The sequence below is a fragment of the Macaca mulatta genome, chromosome 12 (genome assembly GCF_049350105.2).
Source record: "Macaca mulatta isolate MMU2019108-1 chromosome 12, T2T-MMU8v2.0, whole genome shotgun sequence".
Lineage (NCBI taxonomy): Eukaryota > Metazoa > Chordata > Mammalia > Primates > Cercopithecidae > Macaca > Macaca mulatta.
Genome location: NC_133417.1, coordinates 111,488,803 through 111,505,339, shown reverse-complemented (window position 1 = coordinate 111,505,339; position 16,537 = coordinate 111,488,803). Strand labels below are relative to the sequence as shown.

Here is a 16,537-nt window from a genome sequence, read left to right as displayed (position 1 = left end):
ATCCTGGCTAACACGGTGAAACCCTGTCTCTACTAAAAAATACAAAAAACTAGCCGGGCGCGGTGGCGGGCGCCTGTAGTCCCAACTACTCGGGAGGCTGAGGCAAGAGAATGGCGTGAACCCGGGAGGCGGAGCTTGCAGTGAGCTGAGATCCGGCCACTGCACTCCAGCCTGGGCGGCAGAGCGAGACTCCGTCTCAAAACAAACAAAAAAAAAAAATTAAAGAGTTAGCCAGGCATGGTGGTGCACACTTGCAGTCCCAGCTACTTGGAAGGCTGAAGTTGGAGCCTGGAGTTGAAGGCTGCAGTGAGTTGTGATTGTGCCATTGAACTCCAGCTTGAGTAAAAGAGTAAGACTCTGTCTCAAAATAACAATTTTTAAAAAATGGTCACAGAGGCATGTGGTTTCTCTGGGGTAGGAATAGCAGCATTCAGGCACTAGCTTCTCTGTCAAGGAGCAGGCTACAGCAGGTACAGCTCCATTCTGAAGCTGGTCATTGTGGAGACAAGTTTCTACTCATGACGGCTTCCTGATTGGATCAGTGATGGTATGACTTCATGGCCAACAACTGTTACGGCAGCTTCCCCATTCAGCAAATGCTTTCCTGACAAGAGAATATGCAGCAGCTTCCTTGGTGTTCTGATTCTGCAGTGTGGCTTTGAGAATCATTTCTGAATACTCTGCCTAGAATCTGTTTCTTTAGTCCTTCAAATTTCTACTTTTCGGCCGGACCTGGTGGCTCACGCCTGTAATCCCGGCACTCTGAGAGGCTTGAAGCAGATGGATCACTTGAGGTCAGGAGTTCAAGACCAGCCTTGCCAACATGGTGAAATCTTGTCTCTACTAAAAATACAAAAATTAGCCAGGCGTGGTGGTGGGCACCTGTAACCCCAGATATTCAGAAGGCAGAGGCAGGAGAACAGCTTGAACCCAGGAGGCAGAGGTTGCAGTGAGCCCTGATTGTGCCACCTGGGCACAATTGTACACCAGCCTGGGCAACAGAGCAAGACTCTGACTCAAAAAAAAAAAAAATCAACTTTTCTATAGCTTGAGTAGATTCTGTTCTCTAAAAGTGAACCCTAATCAATACAGCAACCTAAGTCCTATAACAAAGAGTTATGAGAGGAAAGAAGGAATTCCAAGGAGGTCACATACATTCTTTCTAATCCTCACAGCAACATAGGAGGTAGGACTCTTATTTTAGAGAAGACAAAACAAAACACAGGAGATAAAGTTCCTGAATCAGTGTCATATAATTACTAACTAGCAGAACAGGGACTCAAACCTATATTCGAGTATCAAACCCATTTCCATACACACAAAAGCATATATGTCAGCTTGGCAATATGATCCTCAGGCTCATGATGGAGGTGGTGGTGGTGGTGGTTGTTTCTGTTACCACTGAAGTACAAATGCACTCATGAACAGCAACAGGACAGAGGTTAAATGTTGGTAGATTTATGTGACCCAGGGTATTTCTCTTTTGAGTATACTCGGCTGGGCATGGTGGCTCAAGCCTGTAATCCCAGCACTTTGGGAGGCCGAGGCAGGTGGATCATGAGGTCAGGAGATCGAGACCATCCTGGCTAACACGGTGAAACCCTGTCTCTACTAAAAAGACAAAAAATTAGCCGGGCATGGTTGTGGGCACCTGTAGTCCCAGCTACTTGGGAGGCTGAGGCAGGAGAATGGCGTGAACCCGGGAGGCAGAGCTTGCAGTGAGCCGAGATCGTGCCACTGCATCCCAGCCTGGGCAACAGAGCGAGACTCCGTCTCAAAAAAAAAAAAAAAGTATACTCAAGGCTTTTAATCTTTGGGGGTCGGGGGGGGCACGTCACAAACTCAACCACTGACAATCTGATGAAACTACAAATCTTTTATCCAGAAAAAGTTCACACTCAATTTTAAGGAGTTTATGTACCCTAGTAAATAACACATTCAATAAATGTTATTGAGTTTCACTGAGTCCTAACGTTGTAATAATTTGTATGATCTTTTTTATTTTTTGAGACAGAATCTCACTGTTGCCCAGGCTGGAGTGCAGTGTCGTGATCACAACTCACTGCAGCCTCAACCTCCTGGCTCAAGCAATCCTCCCATATCAGCCTCCTAAGTAGCTAGGACCAGAGGTGCATGCGTCACAACACTCGGCTAATTTTTTTAAATTTTTTGTAGAGATGGGGTTTTGCTATGTTGCCCAGGCTGGTCTTGGACTCCTGGGCTCAAGTGATCCACCCACCTCAGCCTCCCAAAGTGCTGGGATTACAGGCATGAGCCACCACACATGGCCGTTTGCATGATCTTAAAGCAGCTATGAATTTCATTCTTCCAAAGAATTGGTTCACACAATCTTCCTAGTGAACTTTTCTTAACAGATTCATCTGTTCAAATCATTCCCAATTCTAGGCTTTCTTCAAGGTGTCAGAAGCCCTTACCACTGTGTCATTCTCACAGGGTTCCACCCAAGTTCAAATACGACAAAACCTCTGGCCTCACGCAGTATCTGCCATCATGTGTTTGCTTTATGGGAAAACATCCCTTTGTGCCTGGTTTGTCCATGAACATATTACGGTGCATTCACTCAGTTAAATTAAACAACTTAAGCCAGGCGTGGTGGCTCATGCCTGTAATCCTAGCACTTTGGGAGGCCAAGGTGGGTAGATCACCTGAAGTCAAGTGGATCAGCTGAAGTCAAGAGTTCAAGATCATCCTGGCCAACATGGTGAAACCCCGTCTCTACTAAAAATATAAAAATTAGCTGGGCATGGTTGCGGGCCCCTGATATTCCAGCTACTCAGAGGCTGAGGCAGGAGAGTCACTTGAACACGGGAGGAGGAGGTTGCAGTGAGCCGAGATCACACTATTGCACTCCAGCTTGGGCAACAAAGCGAAACTCCATCTCAAAAAATAAAAAAATTAAGCAACTTGATGTAACGCATATTTCCGGGACACACGAGCCTGGAGGTTAAAAATAATCAAAATAGACGTCACCTAAAAGGATAACCTTGATTTCATTCTCATTTATGCTGTAGGAAATCCAACCATCCATCAAATTCCTCCCAAATGGTGCCACTTAGCTCTATTGGGTGCCTCCAATGTACCCGTGAAGCCACCTTCCACGTACCTCACTCAGCACTTACTAAAATCCCAGCACTTTGGGAGGCCGAGGTGGGTGGATCACAAGCTGTCATAACAGTTGTTGGCCATGAAGTCATACCATCACTGATCCAATTAGGAAGCCATCATGAGTAGAAATCTGTCTCCACAATGACCAGCTTCAGAATGGAGCTGTACCTGCTGTAGCCTGCTCCTGGACAGAGGAGCTAGTGCCTGAATGCTGATAATCCTACCCCAGAGAAACCACCACAACATCCTCACAACCCTGCCCTCTCTTGTCCCCAATACTTGGCTTCTTGCTATCTTTAAACCAACCTATGAACTTCAATTCTTTTTTCCCTTTATGTGGTTCCTTTCCATAAGACTCTTAATAAAAAGCCCAAGCCCGGGACACATCAGCCTTCCAGATCATGCCCAAGCAAGTTTGACCTCTAAAGCGACCATAATGTTGCAAGACCTGATATCCTCCCTGCTTTTACTCAGTAAGTCCCTGTGTCCACCACCCACTCCAACTGCATCCAAGGAGAAACATATCCTGCCACTGGATGGAAGTAAAACTGCATAAAAGCAAGCTTACTGCAGTCATTTCTGCCTTGCAAGAGGCCACAGTCCATGCACAATTCATATCAAGGGGCAGAGAAATTTCTTCACTGCTTCCATCTACTGCAAACAGACACTGGTGGAGGCGAGAGGAAAAGGAAGGCTGAATTTCAAAGGCACAGCTCCTCTATGTTGCTAAACTGTGTGATACAGAGAGTAGATGGCATGTCGTTTTCACAGAGATATTCATGAGACTTCAGCTATAAAACCAAAGGCCTGAAAAACTAAGAGAGGGCAGAGAATTTAAACTAGTAGCAAATGAAATACAGAGAGTAGGTGTCTTGGTTTAGATTTTACAAAAAGCAGCTGCTAAGGAAGGGCTTAGGTGTAGGCAGGTTGCCGGGAGGTGTTGCCAGGAAACAGAAGTGAGGGGGTGGGTAAAGTGAGAGACAGGAAAAGAGAAGCCATGAAGGATTTTTGTTTTTCTGTTTTTTTTTTAACTAAATTTTATTTTCTTAATTGACAAATAATAATGGTATACATTCCTGGGATATATAGTGATGTTGCAATACATACGTAGAGTGATCAGATCGGGATAATTAGCATATCCATCATCTCAAACATTTATCATTTCTTTGTGTTGGGAACATTCAATATCTTCCTTCTCACTATTGAAATGACATAATATATTATTGTTAATTATAGCCACCCTACAGTGGCACGTGTTAATGAGAACACTGCTGGTGCTGAGCCTCTCCGCAGAGCTCTGTAGAACATGCTCACCATCTCCCCACTGAGACTGGGAAGCTAGGCTATTTATCTACCAACATAGGCTCCCCATCAGCTGCGGCTTGGTATTGGGGCATAAAACCCCCTGTCCCAGGTCCGGTGTCTGAGAATGCCCTTTAGCAGTGAGGCACTTAGGGCCCTCAGGTGAGGAATAGTCAGTGTGCCTGATAACCAGTCACCAAAATGGGCAGGTGACCTCAGGCAGATTGCTTTGTGGTGAGATAGACTTTCCAGGGGAGGCTGAGCTGGGCAGTGATGTGATACCATTTCTGGACCCTAAATATTCAATAAAATCTGCCACATGTATAAACACCTTCCATGAAGGGGTCTTTGAAAGAAAGCAGGAAAGGCTGGGTGCAGTGACTTCTGCCTATAATCCCAGCACTTTGGGAGTCCCAGGCGGGTAGATCACCTGAGGTTAGGAGTTTAAGACCAGCCTGACCAGGGCCAGGCACAGTGACTCACGCCTGTAATCCCAGCACTTTGGGAGACCAAGACGGGTGGATCACAAGGTCAGGAGATCGAGACCATCCTGGCTAACACGGTGAAATCCCGTCTCTACTGAAAATACAAAAAATTAGCTGGGTGTCGTGGCACATGCCTGTAGTCCCAGCTACTCGGGAGGCTGAGGCAGGAGAATGGCGTGAACCCGGGAGGCGGAGCTTGCAGTGAGCCGAGATCGCGCCACTACACTTCAGCCTGGGCGACAGAGCGAGACTCTGTCTCAGAAAAAAAAAAAAAAGACCAGCCTGACCAATATGGTGAAACCCCGTCTCTACTAAAAATACAAAAATTAGCTGGGTATGGTGGTGCATGCCTGTAATCCCAGCTACTCGGGAGGCTGAGACAGGAGAATTGCTCGAACCCAGGAGGCAGAGGTTGCAGTGAGCCAAGATTGCACCACTGCACTCCAGCCTGGGTGAGACAGTGAGACTCTGTCAGAAATAGAAAAAGAAAGAAAGAGAGAGAGAGAGAGAGAGAGAGCGAGAGAGAGAGACAGAGAGAGAGAGAGAGGAAGGGAGAACAGGAAGGAAGGGAGAACAGGAAGGAAGGAAGGAAGGAAGGAAGGAAGGAAGGAAGGAAGGAAGGAAGGAAGGAAGGAAGGAGGGAGGGAGGGAGGGAGGGAAGGAAGGAAGGAAGGAAGGAAGGAAGGAAGGAAGGAAGGAAGGAAGGAAGGAAGGAAGGATCGATCCTAGGAAAGTGCCTTAACTCCAAATCTGGGGGCTGAGGGGTGGGGCGAAGAGGCCAGTGGGAGCAGGAGCCAGAGGTGACCCTGGGGATAGCCACGGAAAACTGAAAAATCGGGGTGCTCTCAGATGAAGCTTCACAGTAAGGTGTCCTGGTCCCCTTTATGTCTTACTGAGGTTACCAGCAGAGCAACTCTTTCCATTCTCATTTGATGTTTATTGCTGCTCCTTCTCCCTCCTCCAGGACGCAGGAGTGCAGCCGGGCAAGCTGACACAGAGGGCAATGGGAGTGAATGGGAGTGGCAGATATCCACCACAACACCCTCACAACCCTGCCCTCTCTTGTCCCCAATACTTGGCTTCTTGCTATCTTTAAACCAACCTGTGAACTTCAATTCTTTTTTCCCTTTATGTGGTTCCTTTCCATGAGGCTCTGCATTCAAAAGCCCAACCCCCTGGGACACATCAGCCTTCCAGATCATGCCCAAGCAAGTTTGAGTCCTGAGATGAATTGGGCTTAGGCTATCCAGCAGGGATCCCTGCTGTGAACCTGCTGCAAGCGTAGAAGGGATCAGCCCCAGGGCAGTTGGCTAATTGCTGCCTCATAGAAATATAGCACCGTGTCAGCAGTTCTGAGAGCACCCTTAGAGACAGACCCTGTGGTGAGCCAGAAAGAGCTGTTTTTCTGTCCACTGGAAAATATTTCTAAGACAAAGCCTGATCCACCAAAGCATTAGCTAGGATTTTAGGCCATGGGCAAATTAATCACATTCCTGCCCAGTGGGGCTCCACTGAGGGAAACCAGGGAGAGCTGCTAAGTGGGTAACTGCAGTGCCTGAATAAATGCACCCAGGATTCAGGCAGGTAACAAACCCCAGATCCTGCCTGAAGATGGGGAAGGAGTTCCAAATATCCCACCATGCTTGGTCCTCAGAGTTTCCAGACCTAGACTGGGTCAAAGTTTCCAACCATTTTACTTTCCTTATGAGTGTTCTTTGAATACTTACCAAGTCCTCTACAGACTTCCTAATGTTTGAAGCGTCTCAACCTGCCTCACTCCCCAGCCCCAGCCCCAGCCCCAGCTCTTCTTGCTCTGATTATAGGGCCCATAGACTGGGCCACCCTCTGCTAGTGCAACCCATTTTGGCAGGGAAGGAAGGGTAGCGTGAGGCTGCCAAAGGAGGATCTCTTTTTAACTTCCATTCTTGTGAAAAGATAAGAGAAAAACCTTCTCTGAAAACACAGAAACCTTCTCTGTGGTCCTACCAGAAAAAACAGATGTAGGTACCATTACTATGAGACCCAGATGGAGAACACACACTTGGTGGCATTAAAATCTCCCTTGGCCACATTGATAAGATGTTACTGCAAATGTATGTCTGACTGAATGCTACTCTCAGAATCCATTAAACCTCTTCTATATTTTATTATGTTACAATATATCCCTAAATCAAACGGGCTAAGTTATACTGCAGTAACAAACACTTGCAAAATGTCAGTTGCTTAAGACAATAAAGGTTTATTCTCACTCTCCCTACACATCCATCATACCTTGGCTGGAAACTCTGCTTCAAGTTTACTCACTCTAGGACTCAGGGGAAAAGGAGAAGACATTCTCGAGAATATTGCCTGTCTCTCTGTCACAGGAAAAGAGAGAACATGGTGTTGTAGACCGAATTCTGAAAGTTCAAAAAAAAAGAAAAGCATTATCCCCCTTCCCTCTCTATAGAATCTCTTCACATTAAAAAAAAAAAAAAGTCAGCACACAAATCTTTCTCAAACTCCTCTAGTTACTATTATTATTACTATTACTATTTTTATTAGTATCTTTCCAGCCTTTTTTTTTTTTTTTTTTCCTGAGATGGAGTTTCGCTTTTGTTGCCCAGGCTGGAGTGCAATGGCATGATCTCGGCTCACTGCAACCTCGGCCTCCTGGGTTCAAGTGATTGAACCCCATCTCTACTAAAAAAAAAAATGCAAAAAATTAGCCAGGTGTGGTGGCGCATGCCTGTAATCCCAGCTACTCAGGAGGCTGAGACAGGAGAATTACTTAAACCTGGAAGGTGGAGGTTGTGGTGAGCTGAGATCGTGCCACTGCATTGCAGCCTGGGCGATACAGTGAGACCCCTGTCTCAAAGGAAAAAATAAGTAATTTCTCACTGACTGCACTTGTCCACCCCCTTTCCTCTAACTACTCCCCAAATCATTTGGTCTGGCTTGCTCGTCAACCACCCATCTGTCTGTAGATGCTCTTGTAAAGTCACCAATGACTCACCTACTGCTTAAACCAAGGAATGCTTTTCCTATTCTACCCTCCTGGTCATCTCTGAAACATTTCTGCCTGATGGCTATACCTTTCTTTAAATCTTTTTGTTTAGTATTTTAGGACACCGGCATATTTTAAAAACCCAGATATCATATGATTAATCAGCATTTCAGCATGTATTGCTAACTAACACACTTTTTAAAACATAATCATCTTTCCATTATCGCACCTGACAAAATTAACAAGGGCTCCTTGACTGACTTCATCTAATACCCAGTGTGTGTTAAAATTTCTCTGATTGTCTCAAAGGCAGTCAGGCTTCAAACAAGGTCTACACATTTTATCTGGTTATAAAGTCCCTTAACTCTCTTTTATTTTATGAGTCCCTCATCTCTCCTTTCATTCTCATACAATAAATTTGTTGGAGAATCATTTATCCTTTAGAATGTTACACATTTTAGATGTGGCTGGTTGCTTTCTCATAATGTCATTTAACTTTTCCTCCATCCCCAGCATTTCCGGCAAAATGGTAGTTAGATTTAGAGATTTGATTCTATTTGGTTCAATTTACTTTAGGCAAGAACACTTCATAGGTGATGCTGTGCACTTCCTATTGTATCACATCAAGAGGCACGGAATGTCTGGCTGGCCCACATGTAGTGATGTTAAGATCGATCAGGTGGGTTCAAGTAGTAGCCTAATTCTTCATTTGTAAAGTTCCTCCATCAACCTTTAATCTACTTATTTTAGCATCCACGGAAGATCGTTGCCTAGATCCATTATATCTTCAGGAGTTGCAAAATGGTGATTTTCTAATCCTTTCATTTTTTTACCCCTACAATTATCAGCTGGATTTTTTTTATGTAAAGAAAAACTTTCTTTTATTAATAGTTTGGCTATCCTCAGCACAGCGCATACAGGAAATACAGGAAAATGCTTAATTCTCCTTATTTTCAGGGTAATGACAGTAAATGAGTTATAATGCCCTAACGACCTCCAAATGGTGACCAATTAGTTTTTCCTTCAGTGTCATTATGAACTCACAGATTTTTAATATATTTGATTAGCTGCAGTCATTATTTATCTTGATTTCTGTCCAAAACGTCTCTTCTGAGACCAGAGAAAGGCCTTCAAGATGGCTGTTTTATGGCCAGGTGCAGTAGCTCATGCCTGTAATCCCAGCACTTTGAGAGGCCGAGGCAGGAGGATCACCTGAGGTCAGGAGTTCAAGACCAGTCTGGTCAGCATGGCGAAACCCTGTTTCTACCAAAAATACAAAAATTAGCCAGGCATGGTGGTGCATGCCTGTAGTCCCAGCTGCTCAGGAGGCTGAAGCAGGAGAATCACCTGGACCCAGGAGGCGGAGGTTGCAGTGAGCCGAGATCACGCCACCACACTCCAGCCTAGGTGACAGAGTGAGACTCCATCTCAAAAAAATAGATGGCTCAGCCAGGCGTGGTGGCTCACGCCTGTAATCCCAGCACTTTGGGAGGCCGAGGTGGGCAGATCACAAGGTCAGGAGATCGAGACCACGGTGAAACCCCGTCTCTACTAAAAATACAAAAAATTAGCCGGGCGAGGTGGTGGGCGCCTGTAGTCCCAGCTACTCAGGAGGCTGAGGCAGGAGAATGGCGTGAACCCAGGAGGCGGAGCTTGCAGTGAGCCGAGATCACGCCACTGCACTCCAGCTTGGGGGACAGAGCAAGACTCCGTCTCAAAAAAAAAAAAAAAAAATAGATGGCTCTTTTATCCTGTTGACTTAATTTATAACTTCTTTGTTTTCCAGCTCATATAGGTACTAACCTTATATAGGTAGTGTACATTTCCTGTCATTTTTCCAAAGACCTCTGGCAGCTTCGTAAAGAAAATGGATATTTAGAGACTATAATCTAGGCACAACTGGAGCTCGTCACTACTTGCTTTTTATTACTTCTAGGTGTTTTGGAGAACAGAGCTAAAATTACATTTTTAAGAGAAAAATATAATTTTGAGTTCATCCTTCCAATTCAAATTTAAAATTACAATGTTTTAACTTCCTTGATTTTTAAAATCTTTTTTTATATTTTTTCTTTTTAAAAATTGTTTTAAATTATTTTATTCATATTTATTTATACATTTCTTTTGGGTTTTGTTACCCACGAATATAAACATCCTTGATTTTTGTACATTATTTCTCTGCTCTTGTACTGATTACTGAATATCTTCATTCTAAATTATATTCATGTAAGTTTTAATTTCACTTTACTTTTCAATATATCTAGAATAGTTTCAAATAATGCCAATATTTCTACTATCAATAAATACTGATCGCGTTTCAAGTTTCTTTGCAATTCTTTTGTTCTTAAATTATATCTCATAAGGATGTACAGGAAAAATATTGTATTTTAAAGTCACTTGAAGTGATTTTTTTCTCTGTGTGAATATGCTACCAACTTGACATACAGTTAGGTTCATTAGTTTCTGGTTGTTTTTCATTTTTAAAGCCTGCTGTCTTCATTTGATTCTGTTTTATTCATTTAATTAAATAAAACAAATATTACAAAAACAGAATTATATATCAAGATACATGTTTTTTGGTTTTTGTAGGGACAAGGTCTTGCCTTGTCACGCAGGCTGGAGCACAGTGGCATAGTCATCGCTTATTACAGGCTCAAACTCCTGGGCTCAAATGATCCTCCCACCTCAGCTTCCCAAGTAGCTGGGATTACAGGCATGAGCCACGATGCCCAGCTGAAGTTACTTTTTAGATACCTTTTGTTGCAAAGGGAATGGATTGTAGATAGGGACAGGTTTCATCCCTATCTTTTTCACTTTTATACTACCCTATTTATAGATAACCATTTTAATATAAGTATATACAGATGTGTGTGTGAGTGCACGTGTATACACGCACATTCACATATGCACACACTTTGTCTTAATCAAACATTAGCATACTATAATACAGTTCTAGATCTTCATCTTGTTTTGCTAAAATATATCTTGGTGATCACTCTATATCAGTACACAAAGATTTTCTTTATTTCTCTGTCATCTGCAAAAGACTCCATTGTGTGAATATACCATAATCTATTTGATTTATGTGTGTCTCTTATATATAATATAGAGTTGAATTAGCTTGCTTTTCACTGTCACCAGCCTGGACAACATGGCGAAACGCTGTCTCTACTAAAAGTACAAAAATTAACTGGGCATGGTGGTGGGCACCTGTAATCCCAGCTACTTGGAGGGAGCTAACCTGAGGAGCTAACCCAGCTAACCTCAGGAGGCTGAGGCAGGAGAATCACTTGAACCCAGGAGGCGGAGGTTGCAGTGAGCCAAGATTGCGTCACTGCACTCCAGACTGGGTGACAAGAACGAGATTCTGTCTTTAAAAAAAAAAATCCTTGGCATGTGAATATTTATCTCACTCAGGTTCCATTCTGGGAATGACATCCATATGAAAGTTTCAAAGTTAATTATTAGTCATTTGTCACACTGACTATCACAGGTTGTGGGGAAGGTCCTTACAGATGTTTTCACCATTTAAAAACTTCACACAGGCCGATGCGGTGGCTCACACTTGTAATCCCAGCACTTTGGGAAGCCAAGGCAGACAGATCACTTGAGGCCAGGCCAGGTGTTCGAGACCAGCCTGGCCAACATGGTGAAACCCTGTCTCCACTAAAAATGCAAAAACAATTAGCTGAGTGTGATGGTATGTGCCTGTAATCCCAGCTACTCAGGAGGCTGAGGCAGGAAAATCTCTTGAATCTGGGAGGCAGAGGTTGTAGTGAGCCGAGATCATGCCACTGCACTCCAGCCTAGGCAACAGAGTGAGACTCTCAAAAAATAAAATAAAATAAAAACTTCACAAAGAGCCACTGAGTCCCTTCCTCCTCCATGTTGTGTTCCTGACTATACCACGGGCAAATAGGAGTAGAGAATCAGGAAAGAGTAAGCCAACCTCTGGAAACTGTCCTACAGGCTTAGAGAATGTGGTAACTAACAACAAATTCTCCAGTTTGTCTTGCAGGGCAGCAGATAAGGAAATAGTTTGTTACAATCCCTTCCCTTTGCAACAAAATTGGGTGACAGGTTGAAACTGGCTGGAACCAATATGGCTGACTAGAGTCAGCTCAGAATAGACCTGCTTACCCAATGAGTGACCTTTTGACATCACAGCCCAAATTTCCACCACATGTTACATACCAACTCCACCTGAATTTGCATGTGCGACCTATGAAGAAGAATGAAGAGGCAACAAACAGCCCATGCCCAACAAACACTCTCAGCGGCAGGCACAGCTGCCTTTTCCTGAATCTACATTCTACCCGAGCACTCAACAGTGACATAATCCCTTCAGATATTGGGTACAGGGTGCGGTCATGTCCCAGAAACATAACATCCAGAGATTACAAATTGTTATCTGGCACTCTCTTCAAATAGAAGGGCAATCCTTTTGTAATTCCAGTCTCATGAAATCCATTGCCTTTCCTTAAGGCCTTGCCTTCTCAATTATTTTTGAGCTGAAATCCTCCTGAATAATGAACTGTCAGACAAAAAGAGGTTCGGAAAATAACAATACAGACTGCCAACGGCTAAGCTATAAAAATGATTGTCCCTGCTTTTTACTCCAAGGATAAACAGGATTTTTTTCTAGCTTGTTTCCCTTTGTGGTAGCCCTATAATGTTAGCCACTATGAACCAAGTAACCAGTATGTGTCAGGGGCTGTGCTAAGCAGGTAAACTTACGTGCTTTCTTTTCATTCCTTCTTCACAAAAATTCTGTAAGGGAGAGTTTGCAGTCAGTTTTTCATTTATTTGTTTCAAACACAAAGTCACCCAGATTACCTCACACAATGAGATGTTATTGTAATGATACCTTGAATGATGAAGTTGTCCTTATTTTTCAAGGAATTTAACACGGTGTGATGTATGTGAGTCACAACTTAGTCTGGCAACATATCATAACAAACTCAAAGTAATGGTGACCTAAACACATAAGAGCTTGTATCTCTCAAGAGAAAAAAATGTCTGGAAATAAAAGGTTGCTAGCATTACTTCAGTGCCTCAAGAATTTCTGAACTGAGACAGCTTTGGTAACTTCTCCCCTAAACTTGTCTTTCCCTTGTAGTTCCAAAAGAGTTGCTGAAGCTACAGCCGTCTTGTTGACCTTCCAAGTCATACCTTGAAATCTGAGCCAGCTTTCCTTGAAGCCCCAGCCGGTGTTTTCTACCGAAATCTTAGTGGCCACGCTCAGTTTCATTGGAAGCTGGGAAATGTAGTGCTTTGTCTGAGTATACTGCTGTCCTAAGTAAAACTGTGGTTCTGATGATAAGAAAGGAGGGAATGGATTTTTTGGTGGTAATTGTGGTCTCTGTCACAAGGTGAAGAGGTGGTATAGCACCTTACCAATAGAAAGTATAACCAGTCTGGGCATGGTGGCTCACACCTGTAATCCCAGCACTTTGGAAGGCCAAGGCGGGAGGATCACTTGAGCCCAGGAGTTCAAAACCAACCAGGGCAATGCAGCTGAGGTTGTTAATCAGCAGCACTTGTTTTCTGAGCACCCGTCATGATCCTGCTGATCAATAATAGAATATGATTAAAACAGGATGGTGTAAAGACACTGGCCAAAACCAGCTACAACCAAGATGGCGATGAAAGGGACTTCTAATTGCCCTTACTGCTCATTATAAGCCAATTATAATGTATTAGCATGCTAAGACAATCCCACCAGCACCATGAGTTTACAAATGGCCATGGCAATGCCCAAAAGTTACCTTATATGGTTTAAAAGGGGAGGAACTCTTGGTTCTGGAACCTCTCCACCCCTTTTCTAGAAAATTTGTGAATGACCCACCCCTTATGTAGCATATAATTACGGAATGGCTATAGATCTAGCTAGACAGCAATCTGTATGTGCTACTCTCTGCCTGTGGGTAGCCCTGCTCTGTCTATGGAGCAGTCATTTTCCCATACTCTATTCCTGTAATAAACTTCCATTGCTCACACTTTATTCTGTTGGCTCACTCTTGAATTCTTTCCTGTGTGAAGTCAAGAACTCTACTGGTCCGACCCCAATTTGGGGATTCACCTATTTATAGTGAGACCCCAACTCTACAAGAAAAAAAAAATTAGCTGGGCATAGTGGGGGCACATGCCTAGAGTTCCCGTTACTTTGGAGGCTGAGATGGGAGAATCACTTGAGTCCAGGAGGTTGAGACTGCAGATCATGGCCACTGCATTCCAGCTTGGGCAACAGAGTGAGACCCTGTCTCAAAAGAAAGAAAGTATAAGACTGGGCATGGTGGCTCACACCTGTAATCCCAGCACTTTGGGAGGCTGAGGCAGGTGGATCACTTGAGGTCAGGAGTTCAAGACCTGCCTGGCCAATATGGTGAAACCCTGTCTCTACTAAAAATACAAAACAAAGTTAGCCAGGCATAGTGGCATGCACCGGTAATCCCAGCTACTGGAGGGGCTGAGGCAGGATGATCACTTGAACCAGGGAGGTAGAGGTTGCAGTGAGCCAAGATCATGCCACTGCACTCCAACCTGGGAGACAGAGTGAGACTGTCTCAAAAAGAAGAAAGAAAGAAAGAAAAACCAGAAAGTATCTAGGGCAGTTCGTAGCAAGTAACAATAAAAACACAAACATTTATTGAAACTTTATGTGCTTTACACATACCATCTCAGTGAAACCTCACAACAACATTATGATATAGGTAATATCATTATCTCCATTCTCCAGATTAAAAAAACAGGGCTTGAATAAATAATTTCAGAAACATGCTTATGGTCATCTAGCCAGGCAGTGCAAGAGCAACTCGGATTTAAAAACTCATCCTTCTAATGGCCCAGATCTTGCCATCAGTATTTGATGAGCTCTCCTCTCCCTCTGAAACAAGCGACTAATCACAAAATTGCAAGTTGAAGAGTCTCATTCTAGAGAGGAAAGACCTCTCCTGGAAAATGTGTGGTCAGTGTCTTTCTCAGGGCTGGGCCTTTTATCTGCAAGTGCAACAGCACTTCATCAGTCTGACTCTGCTTTTTCTACCAGCAAGTAATTTCTTCAGTGCCATTTCCATTTTCTCTTCTGGCCAAGACTGCCCTGCTCTTTGCATTTATCATCCTTACGTGCATTGGTGCCATAATAATTTTGGTTTTGTTTCCAGACAAATTTCCAAAGGTGACATTAACTGCAACTTTTTGATAGCCACGATGACAGGAGAGGAAATAAAATATCAAGTATGCTCTTTTTATTATGTTTTAAAGCACTATAAATTTGTATTCATTGCAGAGGGCTTATGGACTCTAGCTGAAGCTATACACTTCCAACTCTGTTGCTACCTGACTCTAGAGGATGCAAGAGAGGCTTTTGTTTTTCCATTTCAATATGCTTTATAATTCAACAAAAATTTCTCCTCACGTTGCTTCCTGGATTTCGTAAAAACTTAAATGGAAAATGTTAAGTAGCTTAATAGCAAAGCAACACCAAGTAGCATGCTTGGAATAACATTTTTAAAATATAGTCTCATTATATTAAATAAGTCTCATTATTGTAATTATGCTGCTGCAAGTACAGTGAATGACATACACGTCATTATTTAATTTTATGGAAAAAGCTTTCTAAATTGTTTGTTGACAGATAACACCAGATTCTCTTTTTACTTTGCCTAAATTGCAGCCTATGCTAAGGTTTTGTCTTTTACTTTAATATTTCTTAAAATGTACTTATCCTTTAGGGTACAACTTGATAATAGCATGAGATAAACCAGTAATTGCTTGGAAGACAGGTTCGACAGCACTGAAACTTTCGTATTCTAGGGTGGCAATAAATTTAGTTGTCACTTTTTAAAATGCCTTAAAGAACTCTGTAGAGTATGATATTATGCAACCATTAAAAGCATGTTTGTGAATAACATGTAATGACATGAAAAAATGCTCATGATGTAAGTAAAATGGGTAGGCTATAAAACTCCATGTCTGACCTAATCTCACATATCTTTTAAATATTAAAAATATGCCAAAATGTCAAGACTGGTTTCTCTAAATGGGGGTGGGGGTGGATTAAGAATGATTTTTGTCATTTTCAAAATGAGGTCTCCTTGTGTTGCCCAGGCTGGTCTTGAACTCCTAGACTCAAGTGATTCTCCCACCTTGGCCTCCCAAAGTGCTGGGATTATAGGCGTGAGCCACCATGCCTGGCTGCAACTTTTTTAATTGAAAAAAAAAAGATTTTGGCCTGGCACAGTGGCTCACGCCTGTAATCCCAGCACTTTGGGAAGCCAAGGAGGGCAGATCACCTGCGATCAGGAGTTCGAGACCAGCCTGACCAACGTGGAGAAACCCCGTCTCTACTAAAAATACAAACATTAGCAGGGCCTGGTGGTGGACGCCTGTAATCACAGCTACTTGGGAGACTGAGGCAGGAGAATAGCTTGAACCCGGGAGGTAGAGGTTGCAGTGAGCCAAGATCATGCCATTCCACTCCAGCCTGGGCAACAAGAGCAAAATTCTGTCTCAAAAAGAAAAGAAAAAAGGTTTTTTGTTATGGGGGATTTGGGGGTTTTTCTTTTCTTTTCTTTTCTTTTCTTTTTTTTTTTTTTTTTTTATGAGACAAGGTATTGCTCTGTTACCGAGGCTGGAGTAC

At 43.2% G+C, this 16,537-nt stretch overlaps 1 long non-coding RNA gene across 1 annotated transcript in view; it reads right to left on the bottom strand.

The window, feature by feature from the left end:
- Positions 1 to 16,537, bottom strand: part of LOC144333462 (uncharacterized) — a 63,650-nt gene that overhangs the window by 20,448 nt on the left and 26,665 nt on the right. The gene's annotated exons all lie outside the window — the stretch shown is intronic.